Below are 14,265 nucleotides of genomic sequence, written 5' to 3'. Positions count from 1 at the left end.
TAAAATATGTCAGTATTTTCCCTTAGTTAATACTTAATATTAATAATAATTTGCTGCTTATTAAAAGCCACAAAAGATGTCCCTATTTTAGAAGACCTTAGATTTTCATTATTAGGCAGTCACCTTAATTTTTACCAAACTGACATTGCTGTTAGGCCATTTTTACTACAAGTTAAATTGCCTGAGTTATTTTGTTTTGGACTGAGTCATACCAGGTTACTGAAACCTAAAATGAATATGTTCTAAGCATTGGGTGACCATTATACCTATTTCGAACTGAGACCCATGTAAAACCTGTTGACTTCTCCTTTCCTGCATCACTGAGAAGATACACGTGCTGTCAAGGCACTGAAGTCACTACCTCTATACAAAGAAACATGCTGGCAAAATAGCCCCAGACTGTGACTCTTATTCTATATGTCAGCTCATCTTTTGCAGCCAGCTTTTCTTTTTTAACAGAACGTGTCTTACTTTGATTTGACCCATACATCAGGCAGCTATGCTACAGTAAGGGTTCTGCTGTTTACTTGTTTACAAAGTGTACATCCTGCATGTAAAGGGAATATGGGGAAAAAAAAACATGCAAACATAGAGTTGGCTAAGCAGGGCCAGAGGGGCCTGGAACAAGAATGAAGAGTCATACTGGGAGCCATGCTGCCTCTGTTGCCTCTGTTTAGATGAAAAGCCACTTTGGCAAGTGGAATAAAATGTACAGAGTCGGGTGAGATTACAAGGGACATTGTGCCTCTTGAGTTTGGAATGGGAAAATGAGCTACACCCCACTAATATCATGCACTATGGAAAGAGATCTTGACCCAGCATTTTTCCATTTCTTCCCCTGTTAGATGGTAATTTCCCTTTAGGAATTCAGGTTTCTCTGTTATATCCATTAATAGGGAGATGGAAAGAGAGTTGCAAATTAAAATCATTTTATTGTAAGTGTCAAGGCCTTTTCAACTCTGTACTTCCCTTTGTAGAACTAAGTCAGAAAATCATTCAGGTGAAGACTATGCATTTTGATGTTAAGAGACTCTGCTCTTACAGGCTAGACAACCAGTTAACAACATGAAATGAGGTAGTGATGGTTTTTGAAATGAAATAATGTTTGATAGAACTTCAAGTTTCTCTCTGAACCTTGACCACACTGTAGATACCTTAGGAGGAGGGGAGTTCTGTCAAGCACAGGATTATACAGGGAAGAAAAATTAATCTAAATACTAAGGGAGAAGCCTGTGTTCTCTTGCATGATATTTAGCAGCAAGAGCAAGGAGAGGGATGTTTCTTTCTTTGTGTAATGTGCAGTAGTTACAATAAACACAAGATTTCCAAATCTCAGAGGACTCTCTTGACAGTTGCTTGATAACAGCTTTTTTCATTCCATAGTTTTGACAGTTTGTGTGTGTTGCCATATCTAGTGTAAACTAAAACATCACTGTCATTCTGCTTTTCTTTTGTATGTGGCTTCTTTTTTTCTTGTCTTTAGGATAATGAAAAAGATGGGCTTTTCACTTGTAGACTAGAGTAAGGCAAGTTGTGTGTGAAGATTAAACGTGTGTTTATAAGTTTTGAAAGATTCAAGTTGACAGCAGAACGCTGCTTTAAATAATTTTTTTTCTCCATATTGCCTCAGTAAAATTATTGGTGGGTTGTGTAAGTTTTCTCTTAATCATTTGATAAATAGCACATGTTGGGCATCTACGAGGGGACCTACATTATGTACCAGTGGTTACTGAACAACCAGTGACTGTGTAACCATCTGTAGTGCTCCTGGCTCTGCAGTCTTAGACACATGATTAGTTACCAACGAACCCTTTTGCTTTTGTCAGCATTTGGTCCTGCCCCACCTCTTTGCTCTTCTGTCCTCAAGGATGCTTTCCGCTTCGGCCCACTTGCTTCTTCTGGGTTTACAGGTACAGTGCCTCACTGGGTTGATTCCACAATAACAATATTGTTGGTGTTGTTTATTTATCCAGTCTTTGCTTTTCTCAGTAAATGTAGGCCCTAAATTGCATCTGTGCTGTGGGAGAGACAGAAGAGTAAGGAAGGAAGGGGCTTGGAGCACGAGTCAGGATCAGAGCAATGTTTTCTCATTGAATACAAACTCTTATCCTCCAATCCAGGAAGGGGTCCCATACCCGAGAGACACCTGCACACACACACACACACACACACACACACACACACACACACACACACTCACACCAACAACCTTCAAGTTGTAGAAATCTCCATGAGGTTATTTTGCCATCAAGCCGAGTTTGTGTAGTGTAGGAAAGTTCCCAGTGCCGTCATCTGGCATGTTACAGACAAATTCCAATTACTTTTCTACTTCGAGCTATTGTTAAACACTACAAGCTAGCTGACAGTAAAATTATAAATACAGGTGTTGTCACACTACACTATAATCAGAATTTTAATTCGAATTTTCATTTGTAAAGCCTTTTTTTTCCATGTGAAAATAGGAATAGAATTAGTTTTATTGACAGTAAAAAGACATTTTGAAAGCTTCCTAAATCATTACCTGTATTTAGCAGGAGGAAAAATTGTATATGTCCATGTAAAAAGAAGAGTTTTATTATCACATATTTACTCATTATATTTGGTGGTAAATAAAACGGGAAAGACGTGTTTGACATATGATTGATGGAACTCACTGGGTTTTGCTTCATCAGAACAATAGACAGACATAAATATATATTTTGCTTTTGTTTTCTTCGGGGCTGTTACTAATGTAGACCTGTAGACAAAATCTTCTAGCAAATTAAGTACAGCCTGTTGGGAGTCTGCATGCAATGCTATGAACTTTTTTATTTGGCAATTTTCTCTTCTCACCCAGATTCCTCATCTGTGGAACTCTTCCCCCCCCCCCCCCCCCGCCTTTGCATGGTGGTTGGAGTGGGTTCCCCCTTCTCAAGTCCCTTTTTTTCCCTCAAGGCATTTAGTGTCGTGTCTGCCAGATTTCAGTGATGAGCAGCGAATTGCTTTTAAAGTGGGCATTATGCCAGTTCAGCAGCACAATGGAAAACCAATCTTCCACCATTCTACTTTTGATGCTGTTATTGTAGCATTTTAGATAACTGCTGCCACAAAAAAAAGAAAGAAAGAAAAAAAGATGTGCTCAATTGCTACCAGTTAGTCAAGTTAAATCCAGAGTAGCATTAAAATTACTCTGAAAACTGTTTGTCAGAGGTCATGTGCCGTCAGTGGCTGCCGCGCATAGGATGGATATTCTGTTAGGGTGGGGGTTTTCCCCTTTATTATTACTGTGACTGACCAGCTCTCTAAATAGCCCTTCACTACCTGTTTACTTATTGTCTTCACCTCCCTGTTGAAAAAATGTGTCAAGCAGAAATGTTGAAAAGTTTCTGTAAAGTGCTGGAAATAGCGGGAGAGTGAGTTGTTCAGGGTGCTAGAGTTTGTACAGTGTGAAAGCAAAAAAAAAAAAAAAAAGTAGGGGGAGAGCAGGAACATCATTCTCTGGTTTCTATAGCAAGATTACTGTTTTCTTCTTTTTATCTTCACTTTTCAACCACTGGGCTCACCATTGTACTGTGGTTTGTTTTTGTTTTTAATCGCACAAGTAGAATTTACCCTTTCTCTATCTCCAGTCCCCTTCCCCCTTTGCTGGTTTTGCTTGTGAATGAAAGGGATGTCTGCTATGGCTGTAGGACAGATGGTAGCTGTATATGTTGTATTTGATGTCTTTTGGAGAGAGTCATATTTTAGGCCAATAGATAGGCTATTTAGAGGATGGCAGCAACAGTATACTTGAAGCCTACTTCACCTCTTCAGAATTTAGACTTTAAAAATGACATAAATAGCTCCAATCTCTGCTCAGAATAATTGAATGATGATTTATTGGCTGCATTGCAGTGATAATAAAAGCAACTCAGTTTTCTGAACTGCATTTCTTCTAGAGAATATATCCCTCTTTATGTTCAGATGGTGGCTTGTAAATTGTTCTCTTTGTCTTAATCATGTCTATAGGAACATCAGACATTAAGCCCCATGGAGGCAGGCCTTTTGTCTTTGTTGTTGTTGTTGTCCATTTCTGTATTCCCAGGACTTAGAGCAGTGTCTGGCACATAATAGACACTCAGCAAATATCTGTTGAATGAAACAACCTTTCAAGCTTCTCTGTGTTAAAGCATGGTGCTAACCTATGAGAAACATAGCAGACATATTAGATGCATGTCAGCTTATTTTTTAGTTTCCTTCCTTACCCTATGACAAATTATACATGACAGTCAGAACACTAAATATTTGCCAAATAAACAAGTAGAAAAGCCAAAACACAGGTTATTTGCCAGTGAAAGATATTGTCATTTAATGATGGAAATATGAATAGAATGATTCCATTGGTCAGTATTATATCTAACACACGTGCACATGAGTGTACACATACAGAAAAAAAGAATGTGAGGATGGCGATACTTTTACTATTTATAACTATAGTGAATGTCATTCACTTATAACATCTAAATAAGTGTTTTGTTCAGCTGGTCCTATCAGTGGGCAGACTACCTATGTGGTGGCATACATGCATGAAATCAGTTAGGCCCCTCACTACCTAACTTTACCCCTTTACCTTTACCTCTTCTTTGGAATTATGACTTAGGCATTTCTGCCTGCCCTCTACTACCATCTCCAGTGAAGTTCTGTATTTCCATCTGCAAAATGAGGCCTAGAGGCTATTTAACAAGGTCAAACCTTAGGCTTCAGAGAATTCCATGACTTAATCAAGAACTGTACAGTGTAAGGCATACAGTGCTTTCCTTTTAATCATTGAGTCATATATATGACACAGCTTTAAACGGATAGCAACAGTTTGCAAATCAATAAGATCTAGTTTATAATTAACTTTGGACTAAACATTAAAAAGTTCCCCTGGGCTGAGAGTATACCTCAGCTAGTGTGGGAAGTCTTGTGTTCAATCCCAGTTCCCACAAGAAGAAAAAGAAATGAATCTATATGTTAAGGATGATAAGATCTGAAATGTACAGCAATAAAAGGATTCTTCCTTGGCAGCTGAAAATGTGCATATTAAACATCACAAATAGCGATGTTGAGTCTCTCTAAGAACTTACATACTGCCTCAGAAGAGTGCCTCTTTTTCTAAACAGCAGATAAAAGACTTAAGCTTTACTGTAGGGGTTATACATTTCTTTGAGAAGAGTCTGGAATATAAAACATGACATTTCCTAATGTATTCTATCTCTATCTCCACTACCATTTAACCTTTATTTAATAGCAGCCAAAAAAAACCTTGAAGGATTCAGAGTTTTTATTAGAGAAAACTTAAACACATATGAAGCTTAACAATTTACATTGCATGGCCTTAGCACCACCATTTTACACCACATCAACACTAGATGACATTATAAAGGCTTTCAGTTGCCCAAATCCAAACAGAAATTTTGTATGAATATGCTTAGGAGACCTTTGTGGGGTTTAGGATTTTTTGTTTGTTTGTTTTTAGATATATTATAGGGGCTGGTCGAGATGGCCAATGCCAAAGAGCATATAATCCCAGGACTTGAGAGGCCATTGTAGGAGGATCATGAGTTTGAGGCTGGGCTGTGTTATCTAGTGAGACTTTGTCAAGGGAAACAATTAGCAAACTGGATAGTACATTAAAAGGTTTCCCTTTTTTGTCCCTTTACAAAGAGGATTTAGAGAAAGCATAAACTAAAAGTTTAGCCTTACAGAAAGCTTCTTTGGTCTTGCTTCCTGAATTAATCTGGTGGTTCTTTTTAGCTTATAAAATTGTTATGATTTTTTTATAAAAGGATGTTTCTTTGGGGTTTTCTGTTTTGTTTGTTTTGTTAGGGAAGGTGTTTGTTTTTGAGGCAGTGTCTGGCTGTGTTGCTAGGGTGGTTTTGTGTTCCATCATGAAATCCTCCCACCTCAGCCTCCTGAGCAGCAGGATCTGTATGTACACAGTACTACATCAATCAAGCTAGGATTTATATGTTTTGAATCCTCTTTACCAGAGATTGGCAGACTTTTTTATATAGGGTCACTTGGTGAACTCTCTAGCTTTCATGACCCGATAGTTTCATTACAGTTGTTCATTGTCACCATTGTAGCTATAAGACAAAATAAACATAATGAGCATGGTTGTATTCCAATAAAACTTTATTGACAAAACCATAATTTGTTAACCTTTTGTCCTATAATGAGAAATGTGAATCATAAAATGTCAAATATCTTATTATTGCTTAAAGTATTGGGTGACTCATTTGGGAGTCACCCAATATGATCAATGCTTGGCCAGCCTTATAAAAGAAAAAACCTAAGGGGGACCATCTCTTTCAAGAGAAAGCCACTTTCTTTAGTAGTTTGCTGCATCAAACTAAGTTCAAATTAAGTTCGCTGAGGCCACCTATTCTCAAAAGCCCCCAGCCTTTTTTGCTAAGGAACTTTAAATTGTGGTGGAGAAAGGATGTCAATATTAAAGTAACTAAATAAAGTGGGATGCCACCCCCTATTGCCCCCTCTGAACAAACCTTAAGTTTTCAGTAAGAGACAGAGTTGGAAAAAGAAGGGCCGTGACTGACTATCTTGGTCATCAGCCAGTTAAGGTTTCAAGATATCTGGTCAATTCTGATGAAGTTAGTAATTCACTATAGTCTTCAGATTTCCAAGAGAAAAAATAAAACCCACTGACTTAATAGAAGAATTTATTCCTGAGAGATCACCATGTATTGTTTCATACAATTAAAGAGGGTAAAGAGTGTTAACCTTAAACCAAGTGGTGGTGGTGCATGCCTTTAATCCCAGCACTGGGAGGCAGAGGCAGGTGGATCTCTGAGTTTAAGGCCAGCCTGGTCTACAGAGAGAGTTCCAGGACAGCCAAGGCTACACAGAGAAACCTCATCTCAAAAAAAAAAAAAAAAAAAAAAAAGACAAAAGAAAGAGTGCTAACCTTAACACCCTGAAAACCCTGGGTGTTTTTCAGATGAAATACATCCATAAAGTATGAAGACTGCTGCCATGTAATGAATTGTCCCCAAAAGTTGTTGCTTCAATGTAGCACTTGTTTCTGTGAGAAAGGAATCTGAATATGGATTAACTGAGAAAGTGGTATTTCAGACTTAATGGATAGTTCTTTAATATGCTGAACTGCCTTATCATTCCTTCATTTCGATGCTAACTGTTGAATGCAGGGCTTGCATATCCTAAGGAAGTATTTGATTATTAAATTATACCCCCACCTCCTGCTTTTCTGTTGTTGTTTGGTTGATGCCTTGTTTGTTTTGTCTCATTTTCAAACAGGATCTTGTTATGTACTCCGTGCTGATCTTGAACTCATGATTTTTCTACCACAGCCTCCTGAGGGCTGGGATTATAGGCATGTGTGTGCCACCACACCTACCTAGCTCTTAATATTTAGATTATATCTGATGAGTCAGATCACAGATCATATCCATTTTACATAAACATTAAAGTCAATGCAGCCCCAAAATTGTATCTGATACAGATTTTGCCTTCATAGTTTTTCCTTGAATAATGGGTTTGATGATAAGCAGTCATTTAAACGTCTGCTTGTGACATCTTCTATTTCCTTTCCTTATTTTGCCAGAATAGTAGTTTGGTTTAAATTAATAAAAATGGGATTTTTTTTTCCACCATGAAGAATGTAGCTCATCGTTTTGGGGCATAACATCTCCTATGTGCATGATATACAAGTAGAGAGGGATTATGTACCATCCATGAACAAATAGAACCCAAGAAAAGCTGGAGTTCTTGGAATAGTTTAAGCTATATCTGTTTCCAAAAAAGAGAAGAGAGAGGAGAGTGTCAGAGAAGGCTTGGAACACCCTCTATCTGTTTATCCATCCAGAGGATATTGTTGGTCCATACTGGAACAGGTAAGGCTCTCACCAAGATCTATTCCTAGCTACTACCTTAGCAGGTAAATATAGTCCAACCATTTTTCCAACTAGTTACATTGGTCAGAAAAATTCCAAGACCCTGAAATGTGCTCTTGAGAACAGAAAGGCCCAGTGAGAAGAAGTAAAGAGATCCAGAGGATTGGGTACCAAAGGAGGCCAGCCTCTGTCCCCAAGAAGGCAAATGCTTAGCCTTTTGTCCAGGAAATGAAAAGCCATTCCTTTGGGTGTCCCTTTTCATATATTTGCTACATTCTGGACACATTTTCTCCTCCCACCCATGATAGATGATTATTTACGCTGGACCCATAGCTTTTACTATCTACTATCATTCATTGTCATTGGCTAACATTTGTCGAATATTAACAGGGTCTCAAAAACTACCAAAGCACTCTAATCTTGCAACCTATACATTCATTAAGATGAGGAAAGATAAACAGAGGCTTGACATTCAGAAATGAGTCCAGAATTTGATTCTGAAGCCAATCCTTAATCATTTGGTCATTTATTACATAAGTATTTTCTCTCTCCCCTGGCTATCTTTTCTTCCCAAGATTGACCAAGCCTTATGAACATACACCCTTACCCTGTAAGTTCTCCAACGTAAGTGAATTCCAAATCCTGTTGTTATCCTCTCAACAAATAGTATATTTCTTTTGGATTTATGTACCCAGTTTTAAAAACCATGTAAATAGAAATTAAAGCACTATATGAATTAACAGTAGAAGTGGCATATGAACAAAAAAGATGCTGTGTACACTTCTTAGATCATGTTTTTGGCCTAAGACTTGGAAAGGTGGGTCTTCAGGAAGAATGGTGATGGTGAACATGTTACTTCAATAGTATAAAGATATTAGATAAATGAAATCAGACATTACTGACATAGTTGTAGTCTGGACTCTTATTTGGAGGAAGGTTGAAATGATCAGAGTCTGGAAATGTGCTTGGGTCATAAACACTTGACTGGACAGACATGTTGCCCAACTTCTCAGAGAGTTTCCTTGACTCTTCCCTAATCCTCGCCTTCTTTCTGAACTTCTGACCTAGGGTAATCATTTCTGCTCTTGACTATCATAGAACACCAGCTAAGACATTAAGACATTTAGGGTATTTTCATTTTTTCATGGCTGTGTGTGTATTAAAAAGTAGCACTCATATTAAATTTGCCATTCATTGCTGTCTACCCCATTGGCTTTGACTAAATTACAAGTTTGTGCATAAAATACTAGAATTTGGGCAAATAACAATGACAGTCGTGGGTGGGAAGGCAAACATGTTTTGCATTGGGACAGTAACTGAGAACTCTAGGCCTTTGGTAGAGTTGATCCGTAATCAACTTGGTCTCATGTGGAGATGGCTTGTTGAAGGTCAACATTTTGTTGCTACTTTTCCATCCAAATGCAGTATAGAATCATTAGGAAGGGAAAAAAGCTAGCTGTTGAATGTAACCAGAACTGAGTTCTGATAGTTAAGGTATACATACAGCACTCTTGTACGGCACATGGATGGCTCTTTTTTAAACATTAGGAGAGTTTTTAAGGAAATTGCAATAAAGTCATTGTAATTCATAGAACATGCTGTAATACAGAGATACGTGTAAAATACAATCTGTGTACCTGATTGCAGGTAACAGAGTTAAATGTGCCAGCAATTTTGAACACAGTTTGATATTTCCTATAATAAAATATAATGCAAAAAATTAAATATCCAATATCAATGGATTCTAAATGGTTTTGATATTTCTTTTTGTCCTTTCCCATGAAGAGTAATTTATTTCCCTTTTTAAAGTGTGGGCAGAATGATTACTAGCGCACTGTAATGTAATTGTGTTGCATTGATAAAATAAAAATTGTCCTTTATCTGTGTCCTGATAATGTTCAATTTACAGGCTGGCTTCTCTGCCACCTCTTCAGTGCTTTGAGTATTCCAGTTCTCCTCCCTTCCTGCTCTGAGAGCGCACAGAACTGTTTGAAATCCACTGGTACAATTGTCAAATCAATTATTCATTCTCTGCAATTATGCTCGCACAAAGAACATTTTGCTGGTCTGAATGATGATTAAATTAACAGCTATTCCAGCTGCCTGATAACATCTAATAGAATATTCATAAGCCCAAAATGGAATGAATTATCTCCATTAACTTCATCATGCTCACTTAATTACATGCTTGTTATTGTATTTACACCTTGTTAGATACCGCTGAAGCTGATCCAGTGGCTGGCCGGGAATTGGAAGCGTCTGTCATGGGGCAGTTGGAGCGCGTTTTGTAGGAAATGCTATTTATTTTAAATGCTCCACCTGCTGGGAGCCGAGGTTAGTCAGCAGCACTGAGATGAATTGGGAAACGGGGTGTAAAAAGAAATAATGTGCTTCTGACAGGCTCCGTGGCTTTTAAGTTGCTCTCATTCAGCCACTTCACAAAAAATTATTTTATTCCATCTCTCAGTGATGATGACATGATTGCTTTTGGGTAATCATTTACCATTCTGATTTTATTTTTTGAAGTAAATTGTCTGAAGTAATAGGTTCTTGGAATTACAGCGTGCCTTGCTTTTTTCTTAGAACTTTATTTAAGCTTGTCTTCCAGCATTTAACCCGAGTCCCCTCTTTCGTTTGATCTTCTAACTTTATTTATACAACAGTGCTTAATGATCCTGCACAATGTGTTTTTCCCTTCTCTGCACACCCCCCTCCAAAAAAATTTCTGTCCAGTATGGTTGACAGTACTTTTTATAACCTCAGCAAGGGGGCTGCATGGGCAATTTTCTTCCGACATGACAAATACAAACACCCAAAACCCAAGCCTGATAGAATCACTTCATCCAGTTGAAAGGAAATTTTTGATCTCTTTCAAGGTGACTCTTTCTCCACTGAAACATGGTAAGGGGCACGGCTCTCACTTTCTATTTTTTCTCTGTACACATGGCATTCTTTACATCGCCTCGCCCTGTCTCCTCCCTCCTTATATCACCCTCTGCTCTTTTCCAAACTTCCACTGGCCAGCCCTTCCTGGTGGTGGGGCCCCATTGCACCTCCATTTGCTTTGAGTGGGAAGGGTCACTGTTCACCACCACCAGGCTGCAGCAAGCCTGTATTTATTGAACATGAACCAGACCAATAGTGGGGAGAATTATAATCACACTTCTAAATACTTGTCAAATCAGTCTAGTAGAGCACTTGAGCTGAACCATGGACATTTTATACTGTTTGAAGGCTGTATTTTGGTATCAACAAAAAAGAAGAAAAAGAAAACTGAAGATAATTGTTTATAAGTATGAGTAGAAATGAATAATGGACTAACAGACTCTTCAGCCTTCAGAAATATTTTAGTATCTAGGAAATGATTTCTCAGACAAGAATAGCCCTCCAGGCATTGGCTGGTGGATAAATATATTGCATGCTGTGTGTGCCTGGCACTGTGTCTTCTAATTTTTTTCTCTAGACAAGGATTTACCCAGAGATTGCATGTTTTAATTTCTTGCTTTAAGAGATGCGTTTAGACTTGGGCCCTAAAGTCTTTCTCTTTGAGCTCTGGTGTTAGGTGAGACCTGGCAGACAATTGTACTTTGCCATGGCCTCTACTGTGGATTGGTAGGAGAAAGGCAGTGAGGCTAGTGGCCCTAAATGACAGAGAGCACCCCAACATGGAGGTTTCCCTCCAAACCCCTCAACTCTCCTGCATTTCACACTTGAAGGCAAACACTCACATTGAGGGAGGGAGGGTATGGGTTAGAAAAGGTGGGAGAGCTGAGAACCTTATGGTGGGAAGCCATGCAATTAAAAAACTGACTGAAATTATTACCTGATTTCATAATTGACAGAATATTTAATTCAGATATAGTAAATTGACACACCTCTACACAGAGACAATTATGACTGACTGTATAACACCTGACAGAATCAATTATAACTGACTGTTGTTTGATACCTTTGCACAGAAATAAATGAAACAGACATTCAGAACAGAGACGGCTGCTGCCTGTGTGCCTAAGCCTGCCTTAATTAAAATAAAATAACCAGTAGGCGAGATTTTAAAATGTCTTTGCCTCATGGTTCCTAGTTCAGTGTGTTTAAGACCAAAAATGGTTTTATAAAGAGGAAAGCTGGAAAAGGATTTTTGCTTTACTGACATTGAACTGAAATATGTAACATAGGAATAAGTTTCCTAAGAGATGACTCCCATTTGTTTTGTTTTTTCAAATAGTGAAAGCATTTCATTTAATCAGATGACTTTTAACAAAACCTCGAAGACAAGGCAGTCCTCAGATGATCTAGTTTGTCTTGTATCAGAAACATTGTAACTTGGATAATTTTGTATTGTACTTAATAGAAATAAACTTTCATATTAGTGGCCTGTTGTTTTATCTGATAAAATATTTGTAGAATCAAGCCAGGCAGTGGTGGAGCAGGCCTTTAATCCCAGCAGGAAGCAGAGGCAGGTGGATCTCTGAGTTAGAGGCCAGTCTGGTCTACAGAAATCCAGGGCAGCCATGACTACACAGAGAAACCCTGTGGAGAATCATTACCCAGGGTAACTTTTTGACCTTGTTTTCTTAGGGATTGGGATTGGGATTTTCTGACAATTACTGTGTGACTATGAGCAATCTCTTCATGTAGAAAAGACCAGAGGAAATAAGCACTAAATACATGTTCCTCAAAGAATATTAACAAGAAAACTAAGGGAAAGAGGTTTATCATGCTTGTGGATAAGGATGAGTGAGTTCTAGGTAATATTTTAGGTCATTAGGTTATATTTTGCTGTTATGTTTGAAGTTTGGATTTGTGGAACAAGAGCCACAATTAGTGGTTTCTGGTAGAGCCAGGTGCCATTGTTGCATGTGTCTGCCTCTTGTTGACTGGCCTTTTAAAAGATTTTAGCAGTGTTGTCCTAAGTTTTGACCACAGCTGCCCTTGGGATGATTTTGTTACCAGTGGACTGCATTCAAAAACTAGAGCAGCAAAAGGAGGCAGCAGTTTCCTGACCATGTTAACTGACTTTCACTATTTAACATCTGTATTTTCTCTAAAGTTCTGAGGTGGTAGGTGTAGGATTGACAGAAAGAGGGTTACAGTTTCATGTGATGTCTAACACGGATGGCCCCAGTGCCCAAAGAAGGAAGAAGAAAACTGAACAGGTGACTCCTTGCCCTCCAAGCTCCTGCGATACAGCCTGACAGCTCATCCAATTCTGTGTCCTAAAAGACCTTCCATATGCTATTGATTAAGCTCTCGTTGGGGAAGCAAGTGGGAGCTTTTATCTGCATCTCTGACTGCCAGGAAACGGTGCTTGGGTTGTATTGACCAGCTATGGGATATGCTGGTGGTCACAGTTGTCTTTTACGAAGAAGCGAGCCCAGTGACGCTGGTTGTCATTCTAACTCTGCTGTGTGGCAGCGTAAATAGTCCCCTTTCTAACCAACCTAGTGGGAAAAGTCAATATCCCATCAGCAGAGGAGGTAAACACATCAGGAGCTCTGTCCTCTCTCTTCCTCCCCTGCTCTGTATTACCACAGCTCTTTAAATGTGCTCTCCCCAGTCATCAGATGCATTTGTGTCATTCACATGCACAGGGTTGCAGGCCTGTGGTTCTGGCCTGCCAGGAGGCAGGCACATTGGTTGGGGCCTTTGTTGTATATTGCCAGACTCTGATAATTAGAACTTTCAAATTGTCTTTGTATAGTCAGTTAACGATGTGTCCCCCTTCCTCGCTTCTTTTTCTACCCCTTTTGGGCATTTAAATCCTCAACGAAACTTCTTAAGATTGTTTTTTGGAAATGCATTGGTGTACCTTAGAAAAGGTTGTGAACAAATATGAATGTGTAGCTAAGGAACAAAAATCTTGAGGCCGAGTTTTCCTTTTTCCAGGGTTTTGTGGCCTTTATTGTCTATCTGTGGTTTGAGCAGGATTTTGCTTTCTGTGATGGATGTGCTCCCATGTCTGTTCTTCCTGGTCCTTTCCTATGCCAAGGTGCTAGGAAGCTTTGTTCCCCACCCTCACCCCCACCCCCAGCACCTTGGCGCAGGCAGTATGAGCCCTTACCTCGGGAATAGCCGACTTCTAGGTCTTGCCAGCAACCTTGAACAACAAGCAGTGACAAAAGAGAGGTCACAAAAGTGACTTCCTACAGCTATTGGTTGGGGGTCTGGCTACCTGAATTTCCAGATCTCTATCTCTAGGACCTGTTTTGTGACCTTACTCAGTTTCCTGAGCTATAAACTTTCCAAAATGTTTCATGGAGTTCCTGAGCAGCTTTGAACAAAGACCATTCAGGGAAGAGATAAGTTCCCCCAAAAATTAGACGTCAGCATAGCAGCCCCTTTCAAAGAACCAAGTGCAGAAGTAGCAGACACTGTGGAACAGAGAATAGGG

At 39.0% G+C, this 14,265-nt stretch overlaps 1 protein-coding gene across 1 annotated transcript in view; it reads left to right on the top strand.

Moving 5' to 3' along the window:
- Positions 1-14,265, top strand: part of Pola1 (DNA polymerase alpha 1, catalytic subunit) — a 323,891-nt gene that overhangs the window by 307,567 nt on the left and 2,059 nt on the right. The window lies entirely within an intron of this gene.

The sequence above is a fragment of the Onychomys torridus genome, chromosome X (assembly GCF_903995425.1).
Source record: "Onychomys torridus chromosome X, mOncTor1.1, whole genome shotgun sequence".
Taxonomy (NCBI): domain Eukaryota; kingdom Metazoa; phylum Chordata; class Mammalia; order Rodentia; family Cricetidae; genus Onychomys; species Onychomys torridus.
The sequence above is the reverse complement of the archived record's forward strand: the minus strand, read 5'-3'. Positions and strand labels throughout refer to the sequence as shown.